A 22,155-nucleotide genomic window follows, 5' to 3' on the forward strand; every position below is an offset into this window, starting at 1 on the left:
AGAGGCTGGAGCAGAGCCTCCCCTCACAGTCCCCGGAGGGAAACAACCAGCCCTGCCAACATCTTGATTTCTAGACTCCAAGCTTCTAGAACTGCATGAAAATAAAGCTCTGTTTTTTGAGTCACCCAGACTGTGGTTGTTAGAGCAGCCCAAGCAAACTAATATAGACCCTATACCTAAATGCTTCACGTATTTGGAGAAGCAAACCTCTTCACTTTGTAAATAGCTTTTTTTCCCCCCCAAATCCCCTTCACAATGATGCAGAAACTAAAACCACCACAGGGACTGCTCTCTAGCATGCACAACTGACTTCAGCAGTAGCCATTCAGGTGGCCCAGGCTTCCCGGACAGGAGATGTCAACACAATCAGACAGCAGGGCTGGATGAGTTCCCTGGAGCAGCGGCATCTAGCCGTGAGACTATGGTTCCAATAGGAAGAACTTGGCCCTTCGTGGCAACGCTGGTAGAAACGACATTATGTGAGAGCAGAAGTACCAGAGGAAACCATGAGAGAAATGCAAATAGAAATCAGGGCATGTTCAGAGAAGGACAAATGGCTGCTGGCTGTGGTGCAACAGTGGCCAGAGATGATGTGTGCCCTCATCAAAGCCTTCCATGACACAGCAGAGCGTACGGCCATTTTAGATGAATTATAAAGGAAAAATAAAGGGCTGTTAGAGATTATGCTTTTTGCAGAAATGAAAATCTATACCGATTCCACAGGTGTGCATCATCGACGATGCTAAAGCATAAAGCTTATGAAAAGAAGAGGTACCTCCGCAGGTTGGGCACTCAGAGGAGAGTTTGGTCCCTTGAACAAAATATAAGAGGGCAAAAGGAAATCTTACCACCTTGTCTGGGACCATCTTTCTTTAAGTCTTGAACCAGGGGCACCTGGGTGGCTTAGTGGGTTAAAGCCTCTGCCTTCAGCTTAGGTCGTGGTCCCAGGGTCCTGGGATGGAGCCCCACAACAGGCTCTCTGCTCAGTGCTTCCCCGCCCCCACCCGCCTCTCTGCCTACTTGTGATCTCTGTCAAATAAATAAATAAAATCTTTAAAAAAAAAAAAAAAGAGTCTTGAATCAGACCCATTTAAGAAAGGATGAGATCCTAAATTTCAAGCAGGGTGTCTTGGAGAACCTCCTGAGATTTATAACTCTAAGATAATCATGAGATTCTGGAGCTTTCATCCAAAGTGAAGAGGCAAAATTTAGTAGTGGCTCAGTCACAGTACAATGACCAGGAGAAAGAAACCAACAGTACAAAATGGATTGTGTTTTGGTCAAAGAGAAAGATGGTGTTCAGCTGGATGTGAAAGAAGCTTTCTCCCTGAGACATGTTATTGTTGCCACTCCCCACCGTACCTGGCCACGCAAGCCACGGTGTGCATCATGAGGTTGCAGGGCCCAAGGGTCCCGAGGCTACCACCCCAGTCAGGAGGAAAAGTGTTTCTATCCAGCTGAGATGCCATTTCCCAAAGTCCTAGACAACTCGGGGCAAGCTTGGGGTTACTCTAATCAGTCACCAGAGGGGTTTGAAGCCCTGGGTGTTGGAGAAGCAAGGTGAAGGCACCTTTTTTGCAGGCTTCTAGGCAGAGAAAGTCTAACATTAGTTCACGAATGTGTTGAACAAGAACAGAGTTTCCAGGAAACCTAATGTAATCTAAATCACTTTTTAAGATTTTGGATTTTAGTCTTGGGAAATTGTGGTCTAGGTGAAATGGAAACCTTAATAGGAAGAAAGTAAACAGAAATTGCCTGTCAAGATCTATTATTATGGAAAAGAAAGTTGGAACAAAATGCATCACGAAAATATTTGAATTGTAGGTTGTATTATGACAGGAAAAGGAAGCAAGCCGGAGTACCTACCATTTGAAGATCCTAAAGAAAAGTGTGTCTCTGACAGATTTGGGGGTTTTTAACTGGCAGAAGAGGGTAGGAAAAATACGATTGACTCCAGCTGCAAGCAGTTTCAGGTAATTTGGGAGGGGAATGGTAGGACTCCTATTGATTTGCAATAGTTGGCAGAATGAGTGAATCTGACATCATTTATGCTGTGAGACATAAGAGTGGGTGGGAAGATGAAGATGCAAATATTCTTTGATGAGCAGAGGTTATTAGAAAGGAAGCTCTGGAGAGGGAAAGTGAGTAAGCACATACAAAGAATTCCTGCTCAGAAATGAGTGTCATCTCATTTTACAGAAGATCTAACAGATTGGTGGGAGAAAATAGGCTTAAAAGGAAAAGATGTTGGTCAGAGAGATGTTTTCAGAATGGGATGATATGAGGGGAAATTTCTGCTACATCAGAAGTTCATGGAATATGGGAGAAATCTTAAGCCCTTAGATTGAAGGACATTTAGATCTGGCCCCTAAGTCAACAAGGCCTTAAATTCCGTGTTACTGGGGGAAGAGGAACAGAGATGATGTTACTATTTCCTGGGCTAGTTAACAGTGAAAGAAAAAAAGGAAAGGAGTAAAAGTTTGTGAGACAAAAGTCAGTACAGGCAGGTGATGCTGTCTAATTGGCCACTGTTGTGGCCAATCCAACTAACTTTCCCCATTTGCCGGATACTATCTGGGGCCCCACTGCCATTTTTATCCTCCCTCTAATGTTTTCCTACCCCCTTACTGGGGGCTTTAAAGCGTTTGATTGGTAATAGCATCAGACTAACAATGGGGATTTCTGTTTTCATAATTTGGCAAGCCAAGTAATATTCAGCTATGGAGCAAGTTCACTGACTGATTTTTTTTAATTTTTTTAAATTTATTTTCAGCATAACAGTATTCATGGTTTTTGCACCACACCCAGTGCTCCATGCAATCTGTGCCCTCTCCAATACCCACCACCTGGTTCCCCCAACCTCCCCCCGCCCCTACCCCTTCAAACCCCTCAGGTTGTTTTTCAGAGTCCATAGTCTCTCATGGTTCACCTCCCCTTCCAATTTCCCTCAACTCCCTTCTCCTCTCTAACTCCCCTTGTCCTCCATGCTATTTGTTATGCTCCACAAATAAGTGAAACCATATGATAATTGACTCCCTCTGCTTGACTTATTTCACTCAACATAATCTCTTCCAGTCCCGTCCATTTGCTACAAAAGTTGGGTATTCATCCTTTCTGATGGAGGCATAATACTCCATAGTGTATATGGACCACATCTTCCTTATCATTCATCCACTGAAGGGCATCTTGGTTCTTTCCATGGCGACCGTGGCCATTGCTGCTATAAACATTGGGGTACAGATGGCCCTTCTTTTCACTACATCTGTATCTTTGGGGTAAATACCCAGTAGGGCAATTGCAGGGTCATAGGGAAGCTCTATTTTTAATTTCTTGAGGAATCTCCACACTGTTTTCCAAAGTGGCTGCACCAATTTGCATTCCCACCAACAGTGGAAGAGGGTTCCCCTTTCTCCACATCCCCTCCAACACATGTTGTTTCCTGTCTTGCTAATTTTGGCCATTCTAACTGGTGTAAGGTGGTATCTCAATGTGGTTTTAATTTGAATCTCCGTTATGGCTAGTGATGATGAACATTTTTTCATGTGTCTGATAGCCATTTGTATGTCTTCATTGGAGAAGTGTCTGTTCATATCTTCTGCCCATTTTTTTGATTGTTAACAGATATAGATGGATAAGTGTTGTTCCTGGACTTTGTGAGCTAAACGAGTCACAGAGACAGCTGGGGGAGGAGCACTGGCCGAGGCATGAAAGTCTTACAAAGAGCATTCCGCATCTCAGAGTCAGCTATTATTTGGGAGGTAAGGTCTGTCAGACAGTGGGCCAGGACAAAACTCTGTGTGGTCCAATCAGCCTCCTAGCTCAATAATTTCTTTTACAGCACTTCACACCAAAGTTGACAGTCTTAGTGCATGTTTAAGACTCATCACTCTTGAAATGTCTGAGATTCTTTCTGGATGTGGATAAATACTTAATTTCTGAGTAAATCTCCTAGGGTTCCACTGTTCTGCACTGATCCTGGGGTGACTAGACAGGAATGGCTCTTAAAGAGGTCAATCTATCTGAAGTGGAGGGAAATAATTTTGCCTAAGTTGTAGGTGCTGCCTGAGACATGGAAGTTTGGGAGGAAGAGCTGTCTCGTCCAAGAGAATAATGTAAGATCTTTTCATTGGGGTTGGCTGGGGGAGGGGAGCAGGCGGGGAGGAGAAGTAAGGAGAGCTAGTGCTAGAAGCAGATGATAATAACTAAAAGTGTGTGCCTTTGGACCACCTTAACATAGGAGATGCATATACTGCTACCACGTTTAAGCACTCTTTTTCTGAACTAAAAGTCAAGCCGCTAGACTTTGGCATAGAGAGTCTGGCCACAAGTTGTTGCAAAGTGTCACAGACAGAAAATTAGACAGATGTAGGAGGTTTCTCATTGAAAACCCCAGCAGAAATTTCAGACTATCTCTTACTTATCTGGTGCCATTCAGGGATGAATAGCTGTCTTTCTGCCCCTGACTGGTGCAACATGCGCATCTCAACCACCACTGTCAAAGAAAATGGAGCCTGGCCTTGCCTTTGGTTTAGCTTTGCCAGAGAAGGGTTATAGTGTTAAGTATCTGCATTGAGAGATTCCTGCAGATATGAAAATTCCATTGGATTCAGAGAATTCCATTTAACACGCAAAACCTAGTAGCTAGAGAGTACAAGTACAAAGGCAGAAAATTCCGTTCCATTATGTTCAAGGAGGCTTACATGTGTATGTGGATCCATCTAGAGGGGCTTTCTGGAGGAACAACTCCAATTGACAGTTGCTAAAGGCATGAGATACCTCAAGAAAGGGATTTATTTTAGGATTATGAGTTCTTTTTTAAGTCAGGTGAGAAGAAAGTGAAATCAGACCATTGATAACAACCTAATTTTATACTCAAAAGTTAGTCAAGTCTGGGGAAGCTTGGGTTTCACACATTGAGAAGGTGGCAGAACTAGAACTCCAAGTGAGGGCTCCTGACCCCAAGTGTGATACTCTTAGACCTGAGACATGATTTCACTCCACCAGCAGAAGCTGTCAGGCCTTCACCCTCTGACAAGAATCAGTGATTCACTCTCTGAGTCCTAAAGAACCCGCTGTACATTCTAACCAAGCAAGATGGCCCAAGTTACACCAATTTAGAGGCCATTGAATAGTTTATTCTACATCGGAAAATACCTCAAAGTAAATTTCTTATTCATCATCAGAAATTCATCCTGTGGGGGAGGGGAGAACATATGGACATAAGGAATGTAGAAGCACCTCTCTCTTGATACACATCAAGTAGGAATGGTTAAGTGTGTGTGTGTGTGTGTGTGTGTGTGTGTGTCCACGTCTGTATCCACAGATACAAACATACATATGTGTTAGGGTTCATTTGGTGATATGATCATAGAAGAGATTTTCAAATTAATGTTTTCCTTTAATAATCTCATCTGATATTCCAATTAAATTTTGAGAAGAAAATGAATTTTTAAAGGTTGGGGTTTTTATTAATTTGAATTTCCACTTGAGTTTTATTATAATGAACTTGGAGATGCCTTAGTTTTTCTGTGGAGAATATAAAATCGCATAATGAATCAGATGACACTAAGTCTATGAGTATAATGACATCTGACAATACTGCATATGGCGTTGTGCCACACAACAGTGTATGCTGTGTACCTCGCCTAAGCATGACCCTGATCATTTGATATAGAGCTGAATGTGCATGTTGTTGGAAATCTTATTCTGTGTAGTTCTCTATTCAACCAAGTGTGCTGTTCTACAGTTTACTTACAGATGACTTTATGTTTGTTGGTTTATTTTTTTTTTATTGTGTTATGTTAGTCACCATACCTCATGACTTTTATTTTTTTATTTTTTAAAAATATTTTATTTTTATTTATTTGACAGAGACACACAGCAAGAGAGGGAGCGCAAGTAGGGGGAGTGGGTGGGGGAGAATCAGGCTTCCTGCCGAGCAAGGAGCCCCATGTGGGACTTGATCGCAGGACCGTGGGATCATGACCTGAGCAGGAGGCAGACCCTTAATGACTGAGCCACACAGGCGCCCACATCATTAATTTTAAAACCCATCTCAAACCTTTCCATTTGGTTTGGGGTCCTAATTTGATTTTGAGCTTGAGAGTTGTGACTATTTTAATATTGGCTTCTTGAATGATTTTACTGGCACCCTAAAATTTTGTTCAAAGAAACCAAAATGAACTTTATTTGATTTTTTTTAATTATACTGACTGTCCAGTTGAATTTTCTAATTTAGTAGTTACAAAAGAGGAAAGAGAAGACATACAGGATTGAAATAATTGTGAGTTGCTAGCTAGAATTTTGTAAAACAGAGATAAATCCTCACGCGTTGTGTGCTTTAAACCAATTCATTGTGCATTACTTTCTGCAAAGAAACATTTTAAGTGATAGATCAATCAGTCAAAAAAATATAGGTAAACATAAGAAATTATTTCCCAACATGTAAAACATATCAAACAAATAAATTATTGAAATCTGTAAGCATTTCAAATTATTTGAGATTTGTTTCATCTTTATGTCTGAAACCAAAACAATCATGTAATCTCCATGAAGCCTTGACTTAGTTCATTCCCATCACTTAAGTGTACTCAGCATTTAACCCAGAGTCTGACACATAGTAGGTATTTAATAAATATCTATCAATTTTATGGATTAACCATTTTAAAGGATTAATTAATTGATTAATTTTTAAGTAGGCTCCACGCCCAATATGGAACCCAGTGCAGGGCTTGAACTCATGACCCTGAGATCAAGACCTGAACTGAGAACAAGAGCTGGATATTTAGCGTACTGAGCCAGACACCCCAAAACAACAAATTTAGTTTTAAAGCCATAAAAAAGCTTAAGTTTCAAAAAATAAAGACCAAAGTAGCTTTTACATGCATTTGAATTTAAGCTGAGTTGACATCAATGCTCACTGTATTATCTGCAGATTGAGGTTGTAGCATCTGCACATCTCAAAATTATAACCTAATCCTTTTTATAAATTTTAAAGAATAAAATTTTTATTTGATCATGTATTTGATCATGTTTTTCGGTAACTAATTTTTTCTTGATATCTTTGCTCTACTACAAATTCTATCCAGTCAGAAATAACTTTGCTTTGTTCCCAACAGAAAAGAACAGCTTTATATGGTAAAACAAATTAGAAATGATATCATCAATATTGATCAAATCTTTGTATGACTTTTATTAGAATCAGTGATGAAAATGTACTTCTATTAAATATTTTATAGTAAATCATATTGATTTATTAGTATTCCACACATGGCACATGGAATTGTGAATGAGGACTATTTTTTCTACTTTGGCAGGCAACATGAAATAATTTGCCATCTTTGATTAGGAAATGAGCACAGGAAAAATCCTGTGTGTGTGATGGATGTGTGAAGCCTTGCCAACCATCCCATGCCGCCACTCATTTCACCCAGTTTACAGAGCTTTTTATCCGTCAGAAAATTCACACCAAGAGAAAGCTTTTAAATCTAGAGGAGGGAACTCTTCCAGCCAAAAAAGACTGTTTCTTCTACATCTGCTAGCCTGTGCAAAACATCTCATCTCACTACTTCAAACATCACCTCTAAAACCACATTGTGGGATTTACTCCGCTCCTTCCTTGTTAGTAAATGACACCAATCCTTGACTCCTCTCTTTCTCTTAACCCCGTACCTCATCGAACCCCAAATCTCAGGTCCTCTACCCATTAAGAAGCTCCAGAATCAACCACTGCTTATCTTGCCTATCGCCAGTCTAGACCTCTCTCATTTTCACCTGCCATCACTCACCTACCCTATGGCAGAGTTTCTTGACTCCAATCCATGCTGATATCCAAGATTCAACATTTCAACCCATTTAGAACTTATTCCTTCACCAGATTTGGCCTGACTCCATTCCACAAGAAAGGAGACATCACTAATGCCTTCATTCATTCCCATCTTGTCAGTCTATTTCTCCTCCCACGCTCTCTGTAGTATTCCTGTCACCTCCAAAACCACTAGTTGTACCACTGAGAAAATACAAAGAAGCCCTCAAGTAATTTTTCAAAAGCCAAAAAGATGTGGTCAAAGCAACAGTCTATTTCTAGAAAGAAAGAAACAAACAGTTGACTTAGATTTCATTCTATCCCACCAGTCCCTGCCTCTTATAAAAATACTGGCCATGGAGTTAGACAAGCTGAAGAAAGAAGACAACTGATGTCAGACAGAAAAGAAAATATTCACATATAATATGGTATCAAGTAGTGATAATTTCGCCAAGTGAAAGAGAGGAAACAGAAATATTTCTCAAAGTGAAATAGAGAAACAGAGGAGATCAAGTGGTCCAGGTAGGAAGGAAGGCAAGTGGATCAAACCTGAAAAGTACGAGCTACAGGGGTACCTGGGTGGCTCAGTGGGTTAAGGCCTCTGCCTCCGGCTTAGGTCATGATCCCAGGGTCCTGGGATCAGGCCCCGCATCAGGCTCTCTGCTCAGCGGGGAGGCTGCTTCCCTCTCTCTGCCTGCCTCTCTGTCTACTCGTGATCTCTGTCTGTCAAATAAATAAATTAAAAATCTTTAAAAAAAAAAAAAGTACTAGCTACAAAGAGCGAGCTCAGGACTACGTGATTTCACTCAGATGGACACCACCAGAAGTCTCATACAGGCAGAGAAGGGTAAGAGAGGAAGGAAGATAGAACAGAAGGAAATTCAGGGAGATTTGCTTCCATACTGTGTTTGGACTGGAGAGATGAGAACCTAGATGGCAGGAGTTAAGAAGAAATGTGAATCGAGTCTAGGTACACTTCGAGTGCTATCTGACACAAAAAGGGATGACTCCAATTAAAGGTAGATAAAAGAGACAACAGTCTGAGCGGTTTTCCTGTTTTTCTTAGACTCCTCTACTTTTCTGGATGGGTAAGAAACTGAACCTACAAATAGAGGAAAGTGGCATGATATAGAATGAGAGAGAATGCAGGGCAGTGGGAGTTCTCATGAGATACAGAAGAAAAGAAAACAATAAATGAAGAAGAGAGAAATTACCTTCTCTGACAGCAAAGGAAGTGTGAGACAAGAGAGTTGGGGAGAGTGTTCTGCGGAGGGAGAAAGTGACAAATGCTTTGTCTGGGTCTTATGCAGAGCAGGGGATTTTTAAAGAGGATTAATACACATCCCCTCTGTGCCTCAGTTTCCTCCTCCCTCTAGTGGAGCCTAAATGGTTAACTACTTGAAATAGCAGCTGTGATGATTAAATGAGTCAATGTATAAAGAGGCTAAGAACTAACTGAGAAGTAAACTCTCAGTGCATGTTTGCTGTTAATTTTGTAGTTCTCCACAGCAGCAATATAATTCTTTTTGTTGTTATAATTAATGGTTAGATAAAGCCTTACCATACACAAATTATGTTCATGAAAATTACCCCCCATGTTTTTGTCCACGATTTATTTAGACACCAAGCAACATTGTTTTCATATTGTGCAGATGAGGAAACCGAGCCTCCAATTTGTCCAGTTTCATAAGACTAGTAAATAGTAGAGTCATGGCCCAAACCCAAGTGTTCTGAGTCCAAATTCTATTGTCTTGACACTAAACTCCTGTTCTAAATACAGGAGACCTGCAGAGCAGATCTTTACACTCCCCAAAAATCTCTGACTAAGCTAAAGCCAAAGACTTTAAAGCAACAACTCAACTTCAATAAAGAGTTCATTGGATGAATGTCAAATGGCATAACAGACCTAGAGAAGAAAAGTCAACTCTAAGTACCTCTGAGATGGAGAGATGAGAAAAGTAATGAGACATAACCACTCTGACTCCAAGGTATCTTGGAAAATTTAGAAATAGGAGGAACCAATCCAAAGACGAATGTGTAAGGAAGTCAGGAGCAAAAAACCAAGTTCATCGATTGAAAGTTTCTGTTAGACTGAGCTATATGCAATTGCCTATTGTTATGGGTTGAGCTATATTCCCCCAAAATTCATATGATGAAGCCCTTACCCTCAGTATGTCAGAAGATGACCTTATTTGGAAATAGCGTCTTTGCAGATATAATTAATTAAAATGAGGTTGTTAGGGTGAGTCCTAACCCTATATGATCGGTATCCCTATAAAAAGGAGAAATTCAGACACAGAGACACACATACAAGGAGAACACCATGTGAAGATAAAGGCAGACTTTGGGGTGATGCATCTAAAGGCCAAGGAAAGCCAACAACTCCCAACCAAACACTGGAAACTAGGAAAAAGGTCTGTGCAGACTCTCCCTCATGGCCCTCAGATACAACCAAGGCTGCTGACACCTTGATCTCAGACTTTGAGCCTCCAGAGCTGGGAGACAGTAAATTTCTGCTGTTTAAGCCATCCAGATTTTTGTTATTTTGTTCTGGCAACCAAATACAAATACACCCACAGTTGGATACTCTCTGACCAACAAAAAAAGCGGTAATTTCAGTTGATTCAACCTAAATACAAGAGGTAGACTGTTAGGTTCTCCTTCTCCCCCGACCCCAGCAGAGCCAGATTTTAGTCCCTGGAGAAAAAGATGAGGTTCTTCCAATCTCCTGTATGTGAAGCAGATCAAAGATTAGTGGAGTGGGGGTCGACTGGGTGGCTTCATCGTTACGCATCTGCCTTTGGCTCAGGTCACAATCCCAGGGTCTTGGGATCAAGCCCCACATCGGGCTCCCTGCTCAGCGAGAAGACTGCTTCTCCTTCACCCTCTGCCTGCCCCTCCCCCTGCTTCTGCTCACTCTCTTGCTGTGTCTCTCTCTGTCAAATAAATAAAATCTTTAAAAAAAAAAAAAAAAAAGATTAGTGGAGGGACACCTGGGTGGCTCAGTGGATTAAAGCCTCTGCCTTTGTCTCAAGTCATGATCCCAGGGTCCTGGGATAGAGCCCCACATTGGCTCTCTGCTTAGCAGGGTGCCTGCTTCCTCCTCTCTCTCTCTCTACCTGTCTCTCTGGTGATCTCTATCTGTCAAATAAATAAATAAATAAAATCTTTTTTTAAAAAATGGGGCGCCTATGTGGCTCAGTGGGTTAAAGGCTCTGTCTTCGGCTCAGGTCACGATCTCAGGGTCCTGGGATCGAGTCCCACATTGGGCTCTCTGCTTGTCGGGGAGCCTGCTTCCTCCTCTCTCTCTGCCTGCCTCTCTGCCTACTTGTGATCTCTGTCAAATAAATAAATAAAATCTTTAAAAAAAATAAATAAAAGATTAGTGGAGTACTGGGGTGCCTGGGTGGTGCAGTGGGTTAGGCATGGATCTCTTGGTTTCAGGTCCTGATCCCAGGGTCATAAGATCAAGCCCCACAATGGGCTCTGCACTAAGCACGGAATCTGCTTGAGAATCTCTCTCTCTCTGCTCTCCTTCTGACCCTTCCCCCTGCACTCTCTCTCTCTCTCTCTCAAATAAATAAATTTTTTTAAAAAATAGAGTAACGAGTGCTATTTTAGCAAATAAAGGTCTTTTCAATGAGCAGGTATCCATATCTCAATAACAGTTGTGTGCAGAGGCTGGAGGAGGGGGAGGCAAAGCGAGGCTTGCAAGAGGATGAACTGGGGCCAGTTACACCCACCCAGGATACTCAGCGAATCCAACCACAAGGCAGAAGGATGCCCAAGGATGTTGCAGAGTCTCAGAGTGGTAATTCTGAACACCACTTCTCACAGTCCCACAAGCCTGGATGGTGCTGGAGTGCTTTAAATGGTGAACTTAACCATCAGAGTCTACGAGATAACTAGTCACAGTCTATAAGATAATACTTTTTGGGACGCCTGGGTGGTTCAGTGGGTTAAAGCCTCTGCCTTTGGCTCAGGTCGTGATCCCAGGGTCCTGGGATCAAGCCCCACATCGGGCTCTCTGCTCAGCAGGGAGCCTGCTTCCTCCCTTCTCTCTCTCTGCCTGCCTCTCTGCCTACCTGTGATCTCTGTCTGTCAAATAAATAAATAAAATCTTAAAAAAAAAAAAGAAAATACTTTTCAAATAACATATATAATAAAGGACTTACGTCCAAGAATATATAAAGAACCTCAAAACACAATCATGAGAAAGCAAACGACTCAAGTTTTGAAGATTAGCTAAAGATTCCCAGTCATCTCACCAAACATATACGGACTGCACATAAACACAAGAACAGATGTTCAGCATCATTAGTCATTAGGGAAATACAAGCCAAAACCCAAGTGAGATATGACTACTTACCCATTAGGATGGCTAAAATTTAAAATACTGATCATACCAAGTGTTGGGGAGAATGTGGAGCAACTGGAACTTTCCTATGCTGCTGATAGGGATGTAAAATGGTACACTCACTTCTCAAAACATGGCAGCAGTTTCTAAAAAACTACCTGTGCCCATACCATATAACCTAGCCATTACATTTGTTTCCTCGAGATGAGTGAAAGCATATGTCCACACAAAGATGTGCTCATGAATGTTTTTTGCAGCTTGTGTGTAGTAACTAGAACTGGAGGTAACCCAAATGTTTTTCAACCCCTGAACAGAAACAATTACAGATGTATATGTTCAACAGAATATTACTTAGCAATAAATATAAACTATTAATGCATCCAATAAGATGAATGAATTTCAAAGTAATTACGCCGAGGAAAAGAATTCAGACAAGAAAAGGAACGTAATGTTTGAATCAACTTGTGTATGACTCTAAAACATGGAAACTGACCTACAGTAGCAAAAAGCAAAAGCAGTTGCCTAGGGACAGGGAGAGCTGGGGGAGAGATGACCAAGGAACACGAGGAGACCTTTGGCGGATGATAAATAGCTCATCAGCCCAATCACGGTAATGGTTTCAGGGGTATATATTATGTCAAAATGTACAAATATTACACTTTAAATATGTTCAATTTAGTGTATATATTATGCCACAATAAAGCTATAAAAAAGACTTACAAATAAAAATCTATTAATTCAGAGTTTCATGTTTTTCCTTTGCTTCTTTTTTAAAAAAATTCTATTTATTTGAAAGAGAAAAACAGAGAGAACACAAGCAGGGGGTATGAGGGAGAGCAGAGGGAAGGGGTAAAGCAGGTTCCTGCTGAGTAGGGAAACGGAAGGCGGGGCGGAGCTACATCCCAGGACCCTGAGATCATGACCTGAGCCGAAGGCAGATGCTTAACTGACAGAGCCATGCAGGCGCCCCACCCTGTTTGTTTTAAAAATATTTTGTGTGGTTTAAAACAAGACACATATAGAGAAAGTTATTAAACCACAGCAAAGCCCTAATGAGAAGGACTCGATCTTATTAACAGCAGAGGTTGTATTTATTGCAAGAAAGCACTGTGTTTGGTTTGAAATTCTTGATGGCTGAGGAGGGGCGGAGGGCGGGAAATGCAAAGGGTTGCACAGTTCTTACTACCTCATAAATGGAAGCATACCGATTATTCGAGGATAGACTCGCTCTTGAATTCCAAAAGGAATTGATAAATTCCTTTGATAATTGGATAAATTGGATAATTGGATAATTGATAAATCCCATAAATTACATGGGGCCTTAGGAGGACTACTGAAGGATTTAATGAACAATTACTTTAACAACAGCTCCACAGCAATGGCCAAAACCTTCTTACGTAGCTACTTTCTCAATTCAGACCAAGGGCATCCTATTAATGTCCAACCGTTCTTTAGGGCAGCTAAGTCAAGATGGTCAGGAAGGTAGAATTCTGATTTTCTCTGTTTAACAGTACAGCTGTATCTTCACATCCTTACTTACACAGATGAACTGTGCTCAGTCCCCAGCCCTCACCTGCTGGTGGATAGACACCAAGAGTATGAAAAGCCAATGTTAGTTACCTTGTTCCCTGCCCATGTCTGTGACCTCAATGCTCTGACAAATCTGCCGTCCTCCCATCATTTCATCATTTCTGCCAGACGCAGTACCTGCTGTGCGTACCACGAGGTGCAGCCCTCTCCTGACCCCTCACAGCCCATCACTACCGATCACGCAGGGCGCTGCGGGAGGTCACTCTGGCTCACTGGGTCCTGGGTCCCACTGCCTTCCCGCCTCTAGGCCTGATTTGCTGTATAGTGTGTTGACAAGGCAGAGGAGTCCACCTCCCCTGTGTCATTATGTCACACTCTGTGACCACTTCTGCAGGACCCCAGTGCTGTGCAGAGCTTTTACTGGAAAAGCACTTCCACTTCCACTCAGTCCTCTCTCTCCCTCCATCTGCGATCTGCAACCATAACAGTAGGGAGGGGACAGAGCAGAGTGAATATACCCAGAAGCACAATTCCCAGCTTTCATACCCGAGTATGCCTGGCTCATTCCTACTTCAGGATGGGTTCTGTCTTCAGAGGCCACTCGGTTCACATTTAAATAGACTTTGGCTGGGTCATATGACGTTTTCTATGCATGGCTGGGTATCTCCAAATCTATGTAGTTGACACGATGTGCACCTGTCATTCTCAAACCTTCCCGCATGTTAGAATCACCTGGGTATCTTCAATAGAAAATCAGTGTCCAGGACACACCCAGACCAGAACACCCAGGAAGGGTCCCAGGTGTCACTTTTCTTTCTTTCTTTCTTTCTTTTTTTAAAGATTTTACTTATTTATTTGACAGAGATCACAAGTAGGCAGAGAGGCAAGAGGTGAGGGGAGCAGGCTCCCCACTGAGCAGAGAGCCCAATGTAAGGCTCCATCCCAGGACCCTGAGATCACGACCTGAACTGAAGACAGAGGTTTTAACCCACTGAGCCACGCAGGTGCCCCTCTCTTATTTTTTTTTTTTTTTAAGATTTTATTTATTTATTTGAGAGAGAAAGAGAGAGAGAGCGAGTGCACAAGAGCAGGGAGGGGCAGGGGGAGAAGCATTGGGGAGCCCAATGCAGGACTCAAGCCTGCGACTCTGGGATCATGACCTGAGCCCAAGGCAGAAGCTTAACCCACTGAGCCACCCAGGTGCCCCGCCGGCACCCGTATTTTTAACAGTCTCCAAGTGATTCCCACATACAGCCAAGTTCGAGGAGCTGCGGTCTGGACAGAAACTGAAGTCCATGCTACAAATGCATTAATAATTCTCTTTTGTCTCCCAAGATAAATGGAATTGAGCGATAACTTACCTTGGATGGCAGTCTTCTCATCTTCAGTTTTGTGCTTTTTCCCAAAAATCCAAAGGAAGCTGAGAAACATTTGGTAGAAAGAGAAATGCAAATTAAAAAGTTAAAACCATGGGGCTGTGAAAAGTCCCAGTACAATCAGAAAAACAAATTTTATGCTCAAGTAAAACACATACCAGGAATCACATACTCCCACCTTTGCTTTCTGCTGTTTGTTTGTTTCGTGCTGAAATGATAAGTTTTGTAAAGAAAGCATATTTCAGACCCAGCCTTCCCAGGAAGCCTTCCACATATTCTATTTAAATGATGGCACTTAGAATGATGTATGAATTTCAAAGAGGCAACGTCCAAGCTCATCTCAGGTTTACTCGGGCATTATTATTCATGAAGCCCTTTCTCAGCTCTGTGTGAGGATATCTATAAGCTGTTTCCAAAGACCAGGGACCCCTACTGTAATAAACAAGTCATTTACATGGGGGAAATGAAAAACCTGCCATGTCTGCCAAATGAAGGCAGACATGCCTGAGCAGAGAAGGATTGATGAAGCGAGATTACAGAAAGCTGAAAGCTAGGTTAAAATACATCAAATCTGCCAAGTGATGGAGCATATACCAGCAACCAACAGAAATGGATGTTGGTGCCTAGTTCATGTTGAATGGATTTTTTTTTTTTTTTAAAGCAGTACATGCAGAAGTTCTGACAACCAAGATTTGGCCCAGGGATCTCAGACACCTGCCACATCCTGGTGAAGGATCATTGCATTTCTTACTGCCTCCCTCTCCAGGATTCAGAGTGGCACAAGTGTGAATCCTGCTTAAATATATACAGATTTCCTGTACGCTGCAGTCCCTGGTGATCCAGTTCTGTCCCTCCACAGCTGGGAGAACAGCTCTGGCCTCATACCCAGGCTGTCACCACCAGCAGGCAGTAGCAAAAGGCACTCCGCATGGGGTGTGACTTGCTCCACCTACCTGCTCTGTGTCCCCCTTGTAGGGGACTATCCCAGATTATGAAACCCATCGGCTTCAAGTTCATTTATTGGATTGAGCAATCACTTAACAGAGCACTCATTGCATGCCAGACACTGTTCCAAGCACGTATCAGTATGAATCCTTCATTCCCAGCAACAACCCTCCCCATAAGAGAGGCACTGCCAGAATCTCAGAGTTACAGATGAGGCATCGGAACTGCGGGGAAGTTCAGTAGCACGCTCAAGGTCACACAACAGAATGGTAGCAGGACGTGAACAGAAGCCAACTTCTGGTCTTGGAGTTCTTTTCCTCGTAGTAACTGTTCTGCTCTGTCTTTCTGGCTACTATATGACCTAATCACGTCCTTCCCTAACACAGTTGTATGACTGCTTTGTTTTGAAGTCATGGGCTGTTTAAGTCTTTAAAATAATCACGAAGGAAAAGATGGGGGAGGGAGGTATTTATTCCTTTTAGACCCTTAACGGAAGGTTTAAAGCAGTGGTTTTCAAACTTTGGCATGTATCAGAATCCCCTGGAGAGCTTATTAAGACACAGACTGCTACACCCCAGAGTTTCTGAGTCAGTAGGTCTGATAGGGGCCGAGAATGTCTATCTCCAACAAGTTCCTGAGTGACGGTGATGCTGACGCTCTGGGGACCACGCTTTGACAACTGTCAGTCCAAAGCACTGTTTTTAACTGCTGAGAAACCGTAGTCTAATAAACATTTGGCTATTAAATGATTTCATCCCAAATCATTTTTGATCAGTGGAAAGAAAGGCAATCTCTCCTAAAAAGAAAAAGAGAAACCAAAGAGGACTCTTAAGATTATGTGCAGATCAGGGCACCTGGGAGGCTCAGTAGGTTGGGTGTCTGACTCTTGATTTCAGCTCAGGTCATGATCTCAAGGTCGTGAGATCGAATCCTGCATAGGGCTCCATGCTCAGGAGGGAGTCTGCTTGAGCTTCTCTCTCTCCCTTTGCCACTACCCACATTTGCTCTCTCTCTCTCTCTCTCTCACTCTCTCTTTCTCTCTCTCTCATTCTCTTTCTCAAATAAATAAATACATCTTGGAAAAAAGATTATATTCAGATTAAGAGTGAAGATAGGTGGTTTTCTTAGCTTTTCTATTTCTGAGAAGCAAAGAAAGATTAAAATTAGTGAGTAAACGAGAAGGAAGTTTCAAGACCTGCTGAGATTGTCAAAATGGGCCTCTCCAGGAGACTGGGTTACTGAAGAAAGGCAGAGATTGACCGTAGTACCTGCAACCATGCGGCACTGGCTCCAATGAAGGGGGTGTGAGCCTGTCCCTCTGCATTTAAACCTTTTTACATATGTCCCCATATGTCACCTTATTCGAGTAACTGGTACATTATTAATACTAATTGTCATACCTTTATTTTAATAAAAAGATACAAATAAAAAATGTATACTACATTATTTTATTTAGTCTCTCATCAATCAAACAATACCTTCTGGGATTTTTAATATACTTCACACCGTGCTACGGAGCAAAGCAGCACCAATCCTCTATGAAACACAGCCTCTGTCCACGTGAACTCACAATGCAGCTGGGAAGGCAAGTCATTCTCAGTGAAACAGAAAAAAAGCATATAAATATCAGAAGTGAGAGCGATGTGATTTATGATTTATAAAACAAATTCTTTTCCTTCATGATAACATTATATTATTATTGTATTTATTTATTCAACAAATACAAATCAGGCCTATACTGTGGGAGCAGAAATAAAGACACGCTCCTTGTCATTAAGAAACTCACAGTCTAGAAAAGAAAGACAATTCAACATGCATCTACCAAACAAATGTGATCACAACCATAACTAGCAACAGACTATGCACTGGATGCTATTAAAACAGAGAAGACGACGCAGCTTATCTTCCTGGCCTTGAAAGTCCTTAAAAGCCCCGGCCCCAGCTTGCACACATGCATGCTCTCTCTCTCCTGCTCTCTCAAATAAAGAAATCTTTTTAAAAAATCAGTGAGAATATAAAAATCTAAACTGATGGCATTAATAGAACACAGCACCCATCCATTATTTAAAAAATATCCATCCAAGAAAAAAAGAAGCAAAAATATACATATAGGCCATTTACAGAGAAACAGAAAGCATAAATTGCTAATGAGAGGGGGTATAGGTCAGTGGTAGAGCATTTGACTGCAAATGGCTAATGAAACACAAGGAAAGATGTTCAATCTCACCAAAAATCAAGTGCAAATTAAAATCATAGATACCATGTCAATGCTCCTCTGATGTTGGGGAGGCAGTGCCCCTAGAATAGGCCCCGTGGTGGGAGTTAGATGTGTGTCAGGGATGTTGGAGAGTGCATGGCATTAGCTCAAAAAGTTGAACCTGCAAACATCCCTCCAGCCAGTGGTGTCATGCGAAGAGAGCGTATCAGTCTGCTCGAGCTGCCATAACAAAATACCACAGACTAGGAGGCATCAACAAGAGAATGAAAAGAAAATTATTGTCTTTAGACTATAAAAGACACATTTGATTTTTATCATGGGTGAGGTTAGAGATATGAATAGGAGGAGAACGACCTCCTGGCTTTCAGAGAGCCACCCTCTGTGGACTCTTCCCACACGCAACCCTCAGTGCTTCTGTCTCCAGGGTTCTCTGTGTGTCCCAGGCCCCTCTTTTCATAAGCACACTGGTCAGATTGGATTACTCGCCACCCTACCAGCCTCATTTTAACTTAATTTTTTCTTTGCAAGCCCTGTCTCTCAATGCAGTCAGGAGCTGAGACACTGGGCATCAGGGCTTCAACATATGAATTTGGGCAGGCACAATGATTTGTCCAAACAGTTTCCTTAGACTCCCCATCAGGAGCACAAAGAAACATGCATAAGCAACTTTGTTGCATTTGCTCTAATAACATATAAAAAGACAAAAATATCAGAAATAAATGAAATGCCTACATTGGGAGGGAGAATGATAATAAATGGAGGGTATTTTGGAAAAACATACCCCTGTTAAAATGAACCAGAGTTACATATATCAACATGGACAAATACATAGTTCTGAATGAAAAAAGTAAGATGCAAAATAATTCATGCAAAATGATACCATTTATGTAAAATGTTTAAAGATGCAGAACAATACATACATACTATTCAAGGCAAGTTAATATGTAATTATATGTAAACATGTAAAAGAGATGCATTGGAATAATAAAGTCAAGATGATGCTTCTGTGGGGGTAGGGGCATGAAGAATGCATTTGAGGAAGCATACACAAGGGCTTCAACTGTGTTGATTATGTTCTAATTCTTAATCTGGGAATCAAGTGTTTTGGTACTCGTTATATTACCATGTACATCTTTTGAATGTCTGAAATACTTATCGTAAATTAAAGCCAAAATTAAAATATTTTTAAGAATTATGTTTTTATTCTCTTGTACAAATTTCTTCATGCCAGGGTGCCTGGGTGGCTCAGGCAGTTAGGTGTCCAACTCTTGGTTTCAGATCAGGTCATGATCCCAGGGTTGTGAGATCAAGCACCATGTCGGGCTCTGTGCCCAGCCTGTAGACTGCTTGAGACCTCTCAATCTCTCTCTTTCTCTCAAGCAAATAAAATCTTAAAAAATAAAGCTATTTCTGCTTCAATGTGTAGTCTGCTTGAGATTCTCTCTCCCTTTCACTCTTTCTCTGAAATAAATAAGTAAAATCTTAAAAAAATTAAGGTATTTATGCCTTTTCGAGCTTTCTTTTACTTAAGAAAGGATTTACTTTTTTAAAAAAGATTTTACTTATTTTACAGACACACACAGAGAATGCACAAGCAGGGGGGAGGGGCAGAGAGAGAGAAGCAGGCTTCCCCACTGAGCAGGGAGCCTGATGCGGGGCTCAGTCTTAGGACCCTGGGATCATGACCTGAGCCACACAGGTGCCCCAAAAGGATATACATTTTTAAGAAATTTTTCAAAGGGGCTCGACTGTGTAGGCGAAGTCTAAGAATCCAAGGAAGAGATATTGATATAACAATGCACACACACACACAAAATAGACAACTCCTCCAGCATGAAATGTTACATGACTAAGACAGAGAATGATGACGGAAGAAAAAAAACAATTGGAAATGAGAAGGGTAAAATGTTTTAAGACTACTAAAATTGTGGGACGCCGATAATCAATATGTATAAATCCACCTACAAGAGCCTAACTTCCAAAATCTGTTCCAAGAGTAAGCACTGCAATCAGCTCGGGTATTGTTCTCCTCCTAGTCATATCTCTAACTTCACCCATGATAAAAATCAAATGCACCTTTTATATTCAGAAGAAAATAATTTTCTTTTCATTTAGCTTTTTCCAAAACCATCCACCAGTCATTGGCACAGGCTTTTGGAAGTCTACTTCCATTTCCTAAAACTGAATTTAGGCACAGGCATCTCTGAATGGTTCTCTTAAGAGCTGGGACAGCGAACTCATTAATTATAGCACAGAAGAGTGAGATTATGTACAATCAAATATAAATAAATAAAATGCATTAGCACTTTATTGTTATTAAAGTTTTAACAACTTGTTAATATTTTATTAATGACAATATCCACTATAATGGTGTTAGTCATAATGAGTGCAACTAGCAAAAATATAATCCATGCTTTCCTGCAGATTTCTTTGCTCGTTGTTGAAGCAGGGTTACTTAACGCTGGCTAGTGATGTGTACCTGGCTCTGTCCCTGTTTTCTTCCTTTTTAAAAGATTTTATTTATTTATTTGACAGACAGAGATCACAAGTCGGCAGAGAGGCAGGCAGAGAGAGAGGTAGAAGCAGGCTCCTTGCTGAGCAGAGAGCCGACGACTCGGGGCTCCATCCCAGGACCCTGAGATCATGACCTGAGCTGAAGGCAGACGCTTTAACCCTGAGCCACCCAGGTGCCCCCTGTCCCTGTTTTCTATGATGAAAACCCGTTCGCTACATAAATCTGAATGCTTCGGGCACTCCATCAAGGTGCTTCTCCTTGTGCGATGAATGCAACCCCCTTTGCTACCATGTGTGATCATTTTCCACCTCCTCTGTGACTCCCCTCAGTCTGGCTCTTTGAGGTCTAAGCAAAGCAATGTACCACGGTGCGTCCTCATTTCCAGCTAACACTCATCAATGGTGCGCCCAGTGGCACCCAATCCATCTGCCATGACAAGGTGCCTATAGATGGAAAGGTCAATGACTTGTCTGCTACACCACAGCACCCCTGGGTGGTGAGTGATGGGACCCCATGCAGGGACTCCAGGCAAACACATCCAGTCAGAGTTCTGTATTTTTCAAACTCGAGTTGGAAGAGCTGTGAGCTGAGAGGAGTGGAAACTGGGAACTTATGTCTGTCATTGACTTAGACCTCGGCACTTGACAAGTACTCTCACCGGAGGAGAGAAAGAATAAATAAACTGAGGCACTGTTAGGGCACACCTGTCATTCCATCTTCCTCTTCCCTTGGCATTAGCTTTCTCTACAGGATCTTTGGTTTTCTTATTTCACAGATGATACCCAACCTAAAATCACTCAGATGCTCTCACACATAGCTAGATCAAGATCATTAGGTTTAAATCGGGACCCCATTATCTGATAAATTATACCCTAAAATGCAACCAGATGCTACATGAGGTAGTGAGCTCCTCAATGCTCCAAATATTTCTGCAGAGACTGGAAAAACATCTGTTAGAAAGAGAGGCACAGCTTCTCTTGACCTAGGAGGGAGGAGGGTTACAAGACTTCCAAGGACATTTCCAACTTCAATGTTTTCTTTTCCTAGTGACAGCAAACTAGTCAGTGTCACATTTCCAGGTCTTCTAGACCCCAGCCCTGCTGAGAATCAGGGCTTCCTGAAGGTAATACCATTTCCAAGTATGTTTGCTCCTGGGAAGCCAACCTTATTCATCAATTCTAAGACATGCCTTTTTTGTACACACTAATACCTCTGAAATAGTGATGTATTGTATAACCAATGGGTTGTCACTGTTAAATTTCTTCCTTAGTGACATATAAAATAAGGTTGTGCCTAACAATGGCATCTTTGATTCAATTAAACAGGTTCTCTCACGGAAGCGTGATTAATCCATTCTTTTTTCTTACGATTTTCAAATATATATACCATCTGGTATATAACCACAGGCTT

General features: G+C 41.7%; 1 long non-coding RNA gene across 2 annotated transcripts in view; it reads right to left on the bottom strand.

Moving 5' to 3' along the window:
* The window catches only part of LOC106004794, a 96,746-nt gene extending 81,250 nt beyond the window's left edge, over positions 1-15,496 (bottom strand). For both annotated transcript variants that reach the window (XR_006606451.1, XR_001177843.2), the window contains exon 1: positions 15,053-15,496. This is a non-coding gene — a long non-coding RNA (uncharacterized LOC106004794). The remainder of the gene's footprint in view (positions 1-15,052) is intronic.
* Positions 15,497-22,155: the final 6,659 nt, after the last annotated feature.

This window comes from Mustela putorius, unplaced genomic scaffold (assembly GCF_011764305.1).
Source record: "Mustela putorius furo isolate JIRA1106 unplaced genomic scaffold, ASM1176430v1.1 tig00000281_pilon_pilon_pilon, whole genome shotgun sequence".
Lineage (NCBI taxonomy): Eukaryota > Metazoa > Chordata > Mammalia > Carnivora > Mustelidae > Mustela > Mustela putorius.